The sequence below is a fragment of the Thalassophryne amazonica genome, chromosome 2 (assembly GCF_902500255.1).
Source record: "Thalassophryne amazonica chromosome 2, fThaAma1.1, whole genome shotgun sequence".
NCBI classification, from domain to species: domain Eukaryota; kingdom Metazoa; phylum Chordata; class Actinopteri; order Batrachoidiformes; family Batrachoididae; genus Thalassophryne; species Thalassophryne amazonica.
The window spans coordinates 39,646,323-39,661,848 of record NC_047104.1 but is presented as its reverse complement, the minus strand read 5'-3'; the positions used below and the strand labels follow the sequence as shown (position 1 = coordinate 39,661,848).

General features: G+C 42.1%; 1 protein-coding gene and 1 long non-coding RNA gene across 4 annotated transcripts in view; one reads left to right on the top strand and one right to left on the bottom strand.

Annotated features, from left to right (window-relative positions):
* The window catches only part of cep89 (centrosomal protein 89), a 331,169-nt gene that overhangs the window by 295,617 nt on the left and 20,026 nt on the right, over window positions 1–15,526 (top strand). The window lies entirely within an intron of this gene.
* LOC117523654 lies at window positions 1,634–9,288 on the bottom strand. Its single transcript, XR_004564569.1, has 3 exons — window positions 9,199–9,288; window positions 8,227–8,232; window positions 1,634–1,660 (listed from the first exon to the last, which is right to left on the bottom strand). It is a non-coding gene; the product is annotated as an uncharacterized LOC117523654 (long non-coding RNA).

Here is a 15,526-nt window from a genome sequence, read left to right as displayed (position 1 = left end):
AAATTGTTGAAAAAAATTTGCTGGACAAGATATCAAAATTTGTGGCATTATCAGACAGCCAATTTGGCTTTAAAGCTAAGCTTGGCATATATATATGGTCTCAAAGAAATCATTATAAAATACAAAAAGCCTCTAAAGCCCTTGACTGAGTAAACCACAGAAAACTATTTATGAAAATTCATTCAGAGGGGTGTACTTAAATGTATTGTTAGAATATTATCATGTTGGTATGCTCAGCAAAAGATGCTAGTTAAATGGCGAAATAGCGTGTCTGCACCTTTTAGGGTGGGTAATGGGGTAATTTGTATTTGGATGATCTCTCCACCAGACTTAAAGCTTGTAGCACCGGATGTATAGTTGGTGACCTTGTTCTAAATCATCTTAAGTATGCAGATGACCTGGTGGTTTTTAGTCCAAGCACTGCCGGGCTGCAACAGCTACTTAACATCTGTTCCCACTATGGTTTACAACATGACATCAAATACAATGCTTTAAAAAGTATGGTAATGATTTTTAGAGCTAAGGAGGGCAGAGATACAAGATTTCCTGTCTTTTATCTGTCAAATACTGTGCTTAATGTAACTGATAAAATAAAATATCTTGGCCATGTAGTCACAGAGGATTTGTTTGATGACGATGATATAAATAGACAATGTAGACCATTATTTGCTCAGGCAAATACCCTGGCATGCAGATTTGGACCCTGTACAGATAGGGTGAAAATAATGCTGTTTAAATCTTACTGTGCGCCTCTGTACATAGCGCATCTTTGGTCCAACTATAAAAAGGGAAGCTTGCAAAGGCTGCAGGTAGCCTACAATGATGCTTTTTGTGTGCTTATGAGGTGGCTGAGATGGACCAGTGCGAGTGAGATTTTTCTCTTGGCGAGAGTAAACACACTGGAAATCACACTGAGGAAATATATGTACAATTTTATCTGTCGATTAAAAGACTCTGTAAATCAAGTTGTCGTGTCCCTGGTTGACATTCGCTGGAATGTCATTCGTTATCAGTCCAGTATGTGGAAACACTGGTACAGCTGTCTATTTAAAAAAAAACATTCTTAATCATTATTTATTTATTTATTTATTTTTTGTATTATGGTTGTCTGGTGGGCTTTGAGTCTGTAATCAAGTTGAATTGAACTGAATTGAATTGAATTGAATATAGCAGAGGGAAAAAAGGGACTCGTATTTTCCTGGAAGGATTATTAAAGTCTGACTGTTGGAATTGTGACAGACAGTGAAGGTGAAATTATTAAATCCTGAAATGCTGCAGTTTGCTGAAACTGTTCTTCCAACAAAGTTGTACTATGGTATAATACAGAGGCGATTTCTCTAAGACTGCAAGGCAAGCTCAGCTTCCCCTAAAATGTAAAAAATTAAAAGGTCAAATATGTACGGTGGTGTAACATTTCATTGACTACAAATGTGTTAGAACACATTAATTTCGAAGACGGGTTCATTCGGAATCAGTTACTTACACAAATCGACTGTCTCGATTTTGTTAATTTTTCATACATTCCCATAGAGTCAGTGCATTTGCCCGTAGAAGCTGAGCATCCATTCACTTCAATGGGACTGCGTGGAACTGTTTTTTTCATTGCCTTGAAACTCTACGGTCTTAGGGTCTTTGGGGATGAATGGAGCTGTGGGCGGGCCTGTATGCTGAGCTTCCACTTGATGATTGGAGGATCAGTTGAAAGGCTGAATCCCATTTTGATTGACAGCTATTTTGAGATATACACCGTCATGTATACCCCCATTACACATAGCCAGAATGAAGCCACATGGCGTCAGAATGACGATTAGGCACACATCCAAAAAGTGTCTAGTTGAAGTTCCAAAACATTCTGACAGCCATCTGCGAGAGTCCACACAGTTGGTCAAAATTGGCCAGCAGCCCCAAGTGTGATGTTGTTCAAAACCCTCTGGTCCATGTGCAATCTGAGGACCATCTGACTGAAATTTATATATTCTGATGGCAGAAAAACAGGATCTAAAACGATCGAGATGGCTCTGGCACAGCAAAGCCTGCCGGTATACCTGCATGTGCCACATATAATAATGTCCCCCCGGTGTGCAAAGGAACTGTTGATATGTATGTGGCATGCTTCATCATGTACAGTGAATGTGAACAGCAGCTATCAAACTGAAAGCACTGTGCCCTAATGCGCGCAAGCTGCGGCAAATCTGAACAGGCTGTTATACAATAGGCCTTCCAGTACAGATATTTTTCTCCATCATATCTGTATACACCACGGACAGCTGTGCCTCTCTGTGGTCTCATGCGCAGTAAAGCATCATTGCACACGTCAAGCTCAGAGCTGAACAGATCTCACCACTGTAATATATAACTCTAACTCTGTTGGTGATATAACATGGAACTGTTGTGCCAGGCTGTGGCACCATTAATAAACATGAATCTCAGCTCCGACAATGGCCCAGGAGTGTTTCACAGCACAGTGTGGACGTGGAGCCGGGACCGCAGCCTTTGGTTAACTGTTATGTTTGGACACGGGTTAGAGGAGCGAACCAGCGTCTGACAAGGACCCAGCGCTAAATAAACAGAGAGCGGTTCCAAAGAACATAACAGATTTATTTCAAGTGCAATGTATAAACAAAAAGTGAATTAACGGCCTGGCGGGGTGGAGGACGACGCGCTCTTCCTAGCGCCCAAGGGATTGGAGCCCGACAGTTCTGGAGCCAGAAATTCCCGCTGGCACCCCCCCAGGTGGTTAATGAGTCGGACAGAGCCTGTTAAGGATGAGAGGCGAGGTAAGTCAACACTGTTCACACAAATACTGTTCAGGGTTCACATCATCAGCAAACACATTCAGGTTCTAATTCAGACTCAAATTACAGAAACAGCTCTCACAGCCCGTGGAGGACCATCAATCCGCACGCCACGGCTGTGAAGAGCGAGTTTACACAATTATCAGAGTAGCTCAAATATAGCTGCGTACAAAACGCCAAATTACTATTGTTAATTACTCAAAGTCATTCACAGCTTTAGTTACCTCTGAAGTGTGCTGATGGAGCATATCCCTCACCCATCTCCTTAACAGGCACGGTGCGTCAAACCTGGAGCGATCCTCAGCGTCACAATTTTGGACAAACGGTCGTCACACAGAAGTAACAAGGTTGAGTCCCCAGCACCTTACACAGAGCAGTCATGGCTTAAATGTAGTACATCATTAGGATATCTACTTCAGATGGAAGTCCTTTGGAACTGCACGTGAACTGCTGATCAGGATATCCACTTCAGCTGGTAGTCCTTTAGCCCCGCACGTGAACTGCTCATCAGGTGCATCCACTTCAGCTGGTAGTCCTTTAGCTCTGCACGTGAACTGCTCATCAGGTGCATCCTCTTCAGCTGGTAGTCCTTTAGATCTGCACATGAACTGCTCATCAGGTGCATGGGGTTGGCGTGATGACAGTGGAGGGTGAGAGACGCTTCATCCATCATCACAGCTTCAGACACGCCCCCCACAAACCACCTGCAGTGCACACAAAACACACAAACAGTATCTTGGCCAGCCAAACCCCCCCAACACATAACAGTTAACATCCTCTCACTCTGCTGCTGTGTGCTGTAATCAACCATGCAAAAATAAATCCCATGTGATAATCCAACCATCATGGTGTCCAGAGTTGCTTTGTGCTGCTGAAGTGAGCAAAAACATTAAAAAAGAAATTAAAGTTCCCTGGAAAGGCTGCATGCATCGGACAGCATGGCCCACTGCCAGCAGTGTCCAGTAGCTGGCAACGGTGCACACTTAGCTGCTCATTCAGCCGTTGTGACCACACACACAAACACCCAGCGATCATGTCATCAGTCCAGCACCTCTGCTCTAAGCACACATGCATACGCATGTGAGGTCACTAGCGCTGGGAAGTGGAGGACGAGTGCAGATGTGATTGCATGGGTGGGTGAGTTACCACACCATGCCGGCTTTGACACATATGGCATGAGTCCAGTCCATACGTTGGTTGTACTCTGATGTTCAGTACCAGCAGGGACTGTGCAAAGTGAAGAACACAGCGCTCCCTTCCACTCCAGTCCCGTGTTTGTCATCCAGACATTTGAACATCGGGCAGTCTTTAGTGCCTTTGATGGCCGTCTGACAGCAGTCTGTGTCATCTACCTGTTGTCTACATACGCTTTGGATGCCATCGTGTTGGTGTGGACGAGGTGATCCGGATGCGTTCTGACGCTGGTGACCACGCCTCTTTTCCTCCTGACTGGATCCAATTATGACAATATTTGCCGTGTCGGCCTGGTTCCTGCACATTCTTGCTATGTGTGGCGGGGGCTTTAGTCATTGGGAACTCATTGCCATTACGGATTTTGCAAGTGAAGTCGAAAGACAAGCTGGTATTTCTTTGGCAAAAACACTTGAACATGTCCATTGTTCATTTCTTATGCTGCAAATAAAACACACTCATAGTATTTCCTTGTTTCAGTTTAACCTAATGTGTGTTGTGGTAGTGGAAATTGGGTTTTTGCCAACATGCTCTGGTTAGCATGTTTGCTGATAAAACTACCAGTTAATGCCGTTTCTCGCATGTTATGTGGTTTACATTAATTGCTGTTACTGTTCTTTATGTCTTTTATGAAATCTTCTGAGTTACCGTTTTAACCTGAAGTATTTGTTTTGCCACATCGTAATTGTGAGTGTTAGAATGACCTTCCATTGGCATGCGTACAGTGTCAGTGTTTAATCATAAAGGGCGTGGTCTCAGTGTCATGCTGTGTTTGGGGGCATGAGAGCAGCCATTAAACTGAGGTCATCTTTCAGTCTGAATTATTGTTACATAACAACCCACTCATCTAATACAATAATTTCAACATTTTGTTTTTCAAGTTTAATGTTATTTCATTAGTTTGTTCAATCAATCATTCTTACTGTTGGTTAGGTCGGAGTAAACTAGGCAGCTAGCAAGGTGCACACACAATGGCAGACAATGCTAATATTGTCGACCTGATTTTATCAAATCCATTTGACAAAATCAAAACTTAGAATTAAACAGCGGGGCAGATCAACACCTATGATTGATTTGGTGCAAAAAGTAGGGAAAAGTAACAGGTCTTTTCAGCTCTCCTGGTGTGACAAAGTTAGCTGGCTGACTGGAAGTGCTGTGACAAAGAAAATATACTTTTGGCCACGTCTGTTGTGTGGGCCGCCAGAAGAGGAGGTACTGCTGGCCCACCACCAGAGGGCACCCTGCCTGAAGTGCGGGCTTCAGGCACGAGAGGGCGCTGCCGCCACGGACACAGCCGGGAGTGACAGCTGTTACTCATTACTTCCTGACAGCTGTCACTCATTCTTCATCATCTCACTCCATAAAACCCAGACGTCATCTCCACCTCATCGCCGAGATATCGTACTTCTATGGAGGTAATGTCCTCAGCCATTTGTGTTTACCTATAATCTGTACATTGTGAGTGTTTGCAGGCGTACCGGTCCCTTGTTTTGTGGAGGCTGAGTGAGTGCAGGACGGCACTCTTTTCCTCTGAGGGATCACTGCAAACTCATCAGCATATTGAGTGAGAGGTGGAGGTGGCATTCCCACCGTTGTTGTTACGGGGTGTACACACACCCACACTTGACTGTCTTTGTTCTTTGCCGGCAGTACCAGATCCGACAGTCGGGGACGGTGATCACCTGGGAATTCGGGACTTGGCGGCTCCAGTATTCACCAGGTTCGGTGGCGGCGGAAATCGTGTGGTTCCGGCTCTTCTCAGGACAGACGTCTTCTATCTTCGAGCCTGCCCACATGTCACCTTTGTGGATTGACTGTTATCATATTCTGAGATTGTCTGTGTATTCGTTGTGCACCTTCACAACATTAAATTGTTACTTTTTGGCTCATCTATTGACCGTTCATTTGTGCCCCCTCTTGTGGGTCCGTGTCACTACACTTTCACAACAACGTCTTTTGATGAAACCATCTCAGGGATGTCTTGTCTGGTCAAAACTGAGTTTTGGGTATCTGTTTAACTTTGCCCAGGCATATAAAAGGCATGAAAAGAGCAATGAACCCATGAGTCCATGTGCCATTCAGAGGACACTGGTCAAGTCCCTGGAAAAAAGATGTCTACTTGGCACAGTAGGGTCACTGACCATTTTTTGAAAAGGAACACAGGGCAGAATTTATTTATAAACAAATTTACAAATTTTATGATCGAAGCCGACAATGAGCTTCCCTTCTTAGAAAGACCAGCAGCCGCCACAGGTATAATAGTATTATAGCAGCTGCTGAGCCTTTCTTCATTGTTCAGACTACAGATGTGAAGAATAATCTATTACACTTTGCTTTTTATAGGTGTAAGGATTTATTTAGGATTCAGTGTGAGTATTTTTTAAGAAATCAATCAGTTTGATTACAATGGGTCAGTGTGGAGCAGATATGTAATTACACTTCATCTTTGTAAGTAGTGATACCAGTTATTGAGTCGTGAGCAATTGTTTTATGGCAACAAGGTTTATTGGATTTTTTTTCATCAGTATGATTTAGTATATTGATTGTGTGTTATGCAATTTAAAACATTCATATATTATTCACTACAGCAGTATAAAATCATATAAACTGTAATTATCATATCAGCAAGTCCTACAGTTCATTATAGTGAATTTAAATTAACTTATTTTCAAGGACAGAGAACATTAATTTGTATTTCTGTAAATAAAATGTAATCAACATTAACCACATAGCTAACATTGTTCCTAAATGCTAGATGAGATAAATGAACAGACTGACTAATTGCACAAGCTCTAATTGGATTTCACCCTTAAAATGTTAATGAATGAAAGATTTGTGTTCTGTTTATTGACAGCTGCACAGTTTGCACTTGTTCCTTTTTGTATTTAGGTGTTGATCAATGAGAAAGTAGTTCCAGTATAAGACCAATCTGTGATATCAAACCATAGTGAAATAGCTATTATACAAATATCTATATATTAAAAGCCAAGTGGCCTCTGTAGCTTTGATCATGGAGAAACTAGTGAGAGCTGACATTTGCTGGTTGGTATGCTTATGTATACCAAATGGCAAGGATCAAGGGTCAAGCATGAACGCAGCAAAAAGGGAAAGTTGATAGGACTAATATTTTTGGAGAAATTAGTGATATTAGTGAACAACAGTGAACAATGGACATTGATAATTAAATTCTGGACTCACACACCATTCCAGCAGGGGGCGGTGAATTATCCATACATTAAAAGCCAAGTATCCTCTGTGCATATGTGTAACTTCAATCACAGAGAAATTAGGGAGAGCTGACATTTGCCGGTTGGTGTGGTTATGTATTTGGGGTCAAAGATAAACAACACCACCAAAACGTAACATTGATAGGACTAATATTTTGGGGGAAACTACAGATTTTAGCTAACAACACTGAACAATGGACCTTGATAATTACATTCTGGTGTCACACACCAATTCAGCAGGGGGTGGTAAATAATCTATATTTTAAAAGGGAAGTGGCATCTGTGTGCATGTATGTGTGTGTGTGTGTGTGTACCTACCTTCGATCATGAAGAAACTGAGGAGAGCTCATATTTTGCTGTTTAATATATTATGTGTTTTGGGTCAGTTTTGAACACCACCACCAAAATGGAACATTGATAGGACAAATATTTTTGGAGAAACTACAGATATTAGCTAGCAACACTGAACAATGGACATTGATAATTTCATGCTGGACTCACACGCCATTCCAGCAGGGGGCGGTAAATCATTTATATGTTAAAAGTGAAATGGCATCTGTACATACGTGTGTGCATGCGTGATTTCATTTAGTATGTTCAATGTAAGTACATAATATAGTTGTAAGTACATTAAAAATATATGGATGATACAAGAAAGTGAAAGCACTTATTTCCATTGTGGTCCATTTACAAATCAAATGACAAAATAGAAGTAGTAGTAATAATAAATAATAAATCATAAATAAATAATAATTGTGTGTATATGATAACAAGAACCTAAACAATTTATAAATATATTAAGACAGTAAATTTGTCATGAGCTGCCCCGTGTCTGGGTTTTCATCTTGGTTTTGCCTGTGTCCATGTCCCGAGTCTTTGTTCCCGTCTTTGATTTTCAGTTTAGGATTACTTTAGTCATTGGTTTTATTTTGTGTTTTTACCACTGTAGTCATTGCTTGTAATTTCTGTTTCTTATACTTTTGCCACATGTTAGTTCTGTTCTAGTTTCAAACCTTGGCCTTTAATTCTCTTGTTGATCACTGTTCAGTTCTCACCTTTGTTTTCCTGGTTTATATATATAAGCGTATCTTTGGTCCAACTATAAAAAGGGAAGCTTGCAAAGGCTGCAGGTAGCCTACAATGATGCTTTTTGTGTGCTTACGAAGTGGCTGAGATGGACCAGTGCGAGTGAGATGTTTCTCTTGGTGAGAGTAAACACACTGCAAACAATTGTGTACAATTTTATCTGTCGATTAAAAGACTCTGTAAATCCAGTTGTCGTGTCCCTGGTTGACATTCGCTGGAATGTCATTTGTTATCAGTCCAGTATGTGGTACAGTTGTCTGTTTTAAAAAAGACATTCTTAATCATTATAATTGATTTTTTTTTTTTTTTTTTTTTTGTATAATTGTCGTTGTCTGGTTGTCTGGTTGTCTGGTGGGCTTTGAGTCTGTAATCAAGTTGAATGGAACTGAATTGAATTGAATTGAATATAGCAGAGGGAAAAAAGAGACTCATATATTTTCCTGGAAGGATTATTAAAGTCTGACTATTGGAATTGTGACAGACAGTGAAGGTGAAATTATTAAATCCTGAGATGGCTGCAGTTTGCTGAAACTGTTCTTCCAACAAAGTTGTACTATAGTATAATACAGAGGCGATTTCTCTAAGACTGCAAGGGAAGCTAAGCTTCCCCTAAAATGTCAAAAATTAAAAGGTTAAATATGTACGGTGGTGTAACATTTCATTGACTACAAATGTGTTAGAACACATTAATTTCGAAGACGGGTTCATTCAGAATCAGTTACTTACACAAATCGACTGTCTCGATTTTGTTAATTTTTCATACATTCCCATAGAGTCAGTGCATTTGCCCGTAGAAGCTGAGCGTCCATTCACTTCAGTGGGACTGTGTGGAACTGTTTTTTTCATTGCCTCGAAACTCTACTGTCTCAGGGTCTTTGGGGATGAATGGAACTGTGGACGGGCCTGGATGCTGAGCTTCCGCATGATGATTGGAGGATCAGTTGAAAGGCTGAATCCCATTTTGATTGACAGCTATTTTGAGATATACACCGTCATGTATACCCCCATTATCGTCATGTACAGTGAAAATGAACAGCAGCTATCAAACTGAAAGCACTGTGCCCTAATGCGCGCAAGCTGCAGCAATTCTGAACACGCTGTTATACAATAGGCCTTCCAGTACAGATATTTTTCTCCATCATATCTGTATACACCACGGGCAGCTGTGCCTCTCTGTGGTCTCATGCGCAGTAAAGCATCATTGTACACGTCAAGCTCACAGCTGAACGGATCTCACCACTGTAATATACAACTCTAACTCTGTTGGTGATATAACATGGAACTGTTGTGACAGGCTGTGGCACCATTAATAAACATGAATCTCAGCTCCAACAATGGCCCAGGAGTGTTTAGCAGCACAGTGTGGACGTGGAGCCGGGACCGCAGCCTTTGGTTAACATCTTCTCACTCTGCTGCTGTGTGCTGTACGCAACCACGCAAAAATAAATCCAATGTGATAATCCAACCATCACGGTGTCCAGAGTTGCTTTGTGCTGCTGAAGTGAGCAAAAACATAAAAAAAGAAATTAAAGTTCCCTGGAAAGGCTGCATCTGATGCATCAGACAGCATGGCCCACTGCCCAGTGTGTCCAGTAGCTGGCAACGGTGCGCACTTAGCTGCTCCTTCAGCCGTTGTGACCACACACACAAACACCCAGTGATCATGTCATCAGTCTAGCACCTCTGCTCTAAGCACACATGCATACGCATGTGAAGTCACTAGCGCTGGGAAGTGGAGGACGAGTGCAGATGTGATTGCATGGGTGGGTGAGTGAGTGCACCATGCCGGTTTTGACACATATGGCATGAGTCCAGTCCATACGTTGGTTGTACTCTGATGTTCAGTACCAGCAGAGACTGTGCAAAGTGAGGAACACAGCGCTCCCTTGCACTCCAGTCCCGTGTTTGTCATCCAGACATTTGAACATCGGGCAGTCTTTAGCGCCTTTGATGGCCGTCTGACAGCAGTCTGTGTCATCTACCTGTTGTCTACATGCGCCTGTTCAGTTCTCACCTTTGTTTTCCTGCTTCATATATATATATATATATATATATATACTCAACAAAAATATAAACGCAACACTTTTGGTTTTGCTCCCATTTTGTATGAGATGAACTCAAAGATCTAAAACTTTTTCCACATACACAATATCACCATTTCCCTCAAATATTGGCCACAAACCAGTCTAAATCTGTGACAGTGAGCACTTCTCCTTTGCTGAGATAATCCATCCCACCTCACAGGTGTGCCATATCAAGATGCTGATTAGACACCATGATTAGTGCACAGGTGTGCCTTAGACTGTCCACAATAAAAGGCCACTCTGAAAGGTGCAGTTTTGTTTTATGGGGGGGGGGGGGGGGATACCAGTCAGTATCTGGTGTGACCACCATTTGCCTCATGCAGTGCAACACATCTCCTTCGCATAGAGTTGATCAGGTTGTCAATTGTGGCCTGTGGAATGTTGGTCCACTCCTCTTCAGTTGCTGGATATTGGCAGGAACTGGTACACGCTGTCGTATACGCCGGTCCAGAGCATCCCAAACATGCTCAATGGGTGACATGTCCGGTGAGTATGCCGGCCATGCAAGAACTGGGACATTTTCAGCTTCCAAGAATTGTGTACAGATCCTTGCAACATGGGGCCGTGCATTATCCTGCTGCAACATGAGGTGATGTTCTTGGATGTATGGCACAACAATGGGCCTCAAGATCTCATCACGGTATCTCTGTGCATTCAAAATGCCATCAATAAAATGCACCTGTGTTCTTCGTCCATAACAGACGTCTGCCCATACCATAACCCCACCGCCACCATGGGCCACTCGATCCACAACATTGACATCAGAAAACCGCTCACCCACACAACGCCACACACGCTGTCTGCCATCTGCCCTGGACAGTGTGAACCGGGATTCATCCGTGAAGAGAACACCTCTCCAATGTGCCAAACGCCAGTGAATGTGAGCATTTGCCCACTCAAGTCGGTTACGACGACGAACTGGAGTCAGGTCGAGACCCCGATGAGGACGACGAGCATGCAGATGAGCTTCCCTGAGACGGTTTCTGACAGTTTGTGCAGAAATTCTTTGGTTATGCAAACCGATTGTTTCAGCAGCTGTCCGAGTGGCTGGTCTCAGACAATCTTGGAGGTGAACATGCTGGATGTGGAGGTCCTGGGCTGGTGTGGTTACACGTGGTCTGCGGTTGTGAGGCTGGTTGGATGTACTGCCAAATTCTCTGAAACACCTTTGGAGACGGCTTATGGTAGAGAAATGAACATTCAATACACGAGCAACAGCTCTGGTTGACATTCCTGCCGTCAGCATGCCAATTGCATGATACTTCAAATCTTGCAACATCTGTGGCATTGTGCTGTGTGATAAAACTGCACCTTTCAGAGTGGCCTTTTATTGTGGGCAGTCTAGGGCACACCTGTGCACTAATCATGGTGTCTAATCAGCATCTTGATATGGCACACCTGTGAGGTGGGAAGGATTATCTCAGCAAAGGAGAAGTGCTCACTGTCACAGATTTAGACTGGTTTGTGAACAATATTTGAGGGAAATGGTGATATTGTGTATGTGGAAAAAGTTTGAGATCTTTGAGTTCATCTCATACAAAATGGGAGCAAAACCAAAAGTGTTGCGTTTATATTTTTGTTGAGTATATATATATATATATATATATATATATATATATACTTTACTGCACTCTCTTACACCTGTTTGCTTCTTCTTTGTCTTTCTTCCTCACCTCTATTTCTGTCTGCTTTGAGTTTATTTTACTGCACTCTCTTGCTCCTGCTTGCCTCATCTTTGTCTTCTTCCTGAACTTTCTCACACACCTGTAATCACTTTCCTTAATCACTTCCTGTTATTTAAGCCTTGCATTTTTTTCTGTTCTTTGCCAGTTCTTGGAACTTACGCCTCGTGCCACAGCCCTCATTGCAGTCTTTTTTCTTGCTCTTCTTTTCCCTTGTTACCTGTTCAGCCGTTAATGACCTTGCTTGTTTTTTTACTCTAATTTTGCCTTGACTCTGATAACCTGGCTACCCTGTGCATCTGAACTTAGCTTATTTTTGATCACGCCTCAGCGTCACGTCTGCCGATGAACTTTGCCACGTTGATTGATTACTTGTGTACCATACCTGTGCCTGTTTTTTGAAGATTAAGCCATCAAGATGTCTATTAGACCCCATTCCTACCAGGCTGCTCAAGGAAGTCCTACCATTAATTAATGCTTCGATCTTAAATATGATCAATCTATCTTTATTAGTTGGCTATGTACCACAGGCTTTTAAGGTGGCAGTAATTAAACCATTACTTAAAAAGCCATCACTTGACCCAGCTATCTTAGCTAATTATAGGCCAATCTCCAACCTTCCTTTTCTCTCAAAAATTCTTGAAAGGGTAGTTGTAAAACAGATAACTGATCATCTGCAGAGGAATGGTCTATTTGAAGAGTTTCAGTCAGGTTTTAGAATTCATCATAGTACAGAAACAGCATTAGTGAAGGTTACAAATGATCTTCTTATGGCCTTGGACAGTGGACTCATCTCTGTGCTTGTTCTGTTAGACCTCAGTGCTGCTTTTGATACTGTTGACCATAAAATTTTATTACAGAGATTAGAGCATGCCATAGGTATTAAAGGCACTGCGCTGCGGTGGTTTGAATCATATTTGTCTAATAGATTACAATTTGTTCATGTAAATGGGGAATCTTCTTCACAGACTAAAGTTAATTATGGAGTTCCACAAGGTTCTGTGCTAGGACCAATTTTATTCACTTTATACATGCTTCCCTTAGGCAGTATTATTAGACGGTATTGCTTAAATTTTCATTGTTACGCAGATGATACCCAGCTTTATCTATCCATGAAGCCAGAGGACACACACCAATTAGCTAAACTGCAGGATTGTCTTACAGACATAAAGACATGGATGACCTCTAATTTCCTGCTTTTAAACTCAGATAAATCTGAAGTTATTGTACTTGGCCCCACAAATCTTAGAAACATGGTGTCTAACCAGATCCTTACTCTGGATGGCATTACCCTGACCTCTAGTAATACTGTGAGAAATCTTGGAGTCATTTTTGATCAGGATATGTCATTCAAAGCGCATATTAAACAAATATGTAGGACTGCTTTTTTGCATTTACGCAATATCTCTAAAATCAGAAAGGTCTTGTCTCAGAGTGATGCTGAAAAACTAATTCATGCATTTATTTCCTCTAGGCTGGACTATTGTAATTCATTATTATCAGGTTGTCCTAAAAGTTCCCTAAAAAGCCTTCAGTTAATTCAAAATGCTGCAGCTTGAGTACTGACGGGACTAGAAGGAGAGAGCATATCTCACCCATATTGGCCTCTCTTCATTGGCTTCCTGTTAATTCTAGAATAGAATTTAAAATTCTTCTTCTTATTTATAAGGTTTTGAATAATCAGGTCCCATCTTATCTTAGGGACCTCGTAGTACCATATCACCCCAATAGAGCGCTTCGCTCTCAGACTGCAGGCTTACTTGTAGTTCCTAGGGTTTGTAAGAGTAGAATGGGAGGCAGAGCCTTCAGCTTTCAGGCTCCTCTCCTGTGGAACCAGCTCCCAATTCAGATCAGGGAGACAGACACCCTCTCTACTTTTAAGATTAGGCTTAAAACTTTCCTTTTTGCTAAAGCTTATAGTTAGGGCTGGATCAGGTGACCCTAAACCATCCCTTAGTTATGCTGCTATAGACGTAGACTGCTGGGGGGTTCCCATGATGCACTGTTTCTTTCTCTTTTTGCTCTGTATGCACCACTCTGCATTTAATCATTAGTGATCGATCTCTGCTCCCCTCCACAGCATGTCTTTTTCCTGGTTCTCTCCCTCAGCCCCAACCAGTCCCAGCAGAAGACTGCCCCTCCCTGAGCCTGGTTCTGCTGGAGGTTTCTTCCTGTTAAAAGGGAGTTTTTCCTTCCCACTGTAGCCAAGTGCTTGCTCACAGGGGGTCGTTTTGACCGTTGGGGTTTTACATAATTATTGTATGGCCTTGCCTTACAATATAAAGCGCCTTGGGGCAACTGTTTGTTGTGATTTGGCGCTATATAAAAAAATTGATTGATTGATTGATCCCTTAGTTATGCTGCTATAGACTTAGACTGCTGGGGGGTTCCCATGATGCACTGAGTGTTTCTTTCTCTTTTTGCTCTGTATGCACCACTCTGCATTTAATCATTAGTGATTGATCTCTGCTCCCCTCCACAGCATGTCTTTGTCCTGGTTCTCTCCCTCAGCCCCAACCAGTCACAGCAGAAGACTGCCCCTCCCTGAGCCTGGTTCTGCTGGAGGTTTCTTCCTGTTAAAAGGGAGTTTTTCCTTCCCACTGTCGCCAAGTGCTTGCTCACAAGGGGTCGTTTTGACCGTTGGGGTTTTTCCATAAATATTGTATGGCTTTGCCTTACAATAGCGCCTTGAGGCAACTGTTTGTTGTGATTTGGCACTATATAAATAAAATTGATTTGATTTGATTTGATATTACTCCACCTCCCATGTCTGTGAGTCTGCAGTCTGTGTCCAGAATTCTGTTTGCTCCACGCCATGAATCCTGACAAAATTAACATTAAAAAATGCATAATTAACAGGACACAAAAGGGTTGAGTTCTTCCCCTAAAAACTGTTGATGACTAAGGTCTAAGGGCCCTGTCCCACTGGAGAGAGGATTAATTGCGCATGAATTGAGTACACAAAGTACGGGCGTTCATTGTCGTCAGCAACAAAAATGGCCAAAAATGACAAATGTCCCAGTATGAATTATGGATATATTAATAATATGTAGCGAATATATGATGAACAATCACAGTTGTATAACGCGTGTAGTGAGGAAATGGATCAGACGCATTGCGATTATCACGGCAGTATTACTGGTATATTATGATGCATCACGCATGTGTTGCACATGCACGGCATCTGCATTGTGGTCATAAATGAAGCACACTCGGGCCGTCGGCATCACTATTCACACCAACAATACAGCCTCTGGAGCATTTGCTGGACTTGGACAAGTTGATTGGAGTAAAGAAGCAGTGAACAGGGCAAGTGGTGATGTCAGCGGATCGCATCAAAGCACAGCTCGTCTGAATGATTATAACAAGAAGTTAAATCTGTTGTAAACATAGGAATAAATACTATAACAGCTGCAGACAAGAAGGAAAAAACACGCCACTGTTTTATCAAGCCTTGACAA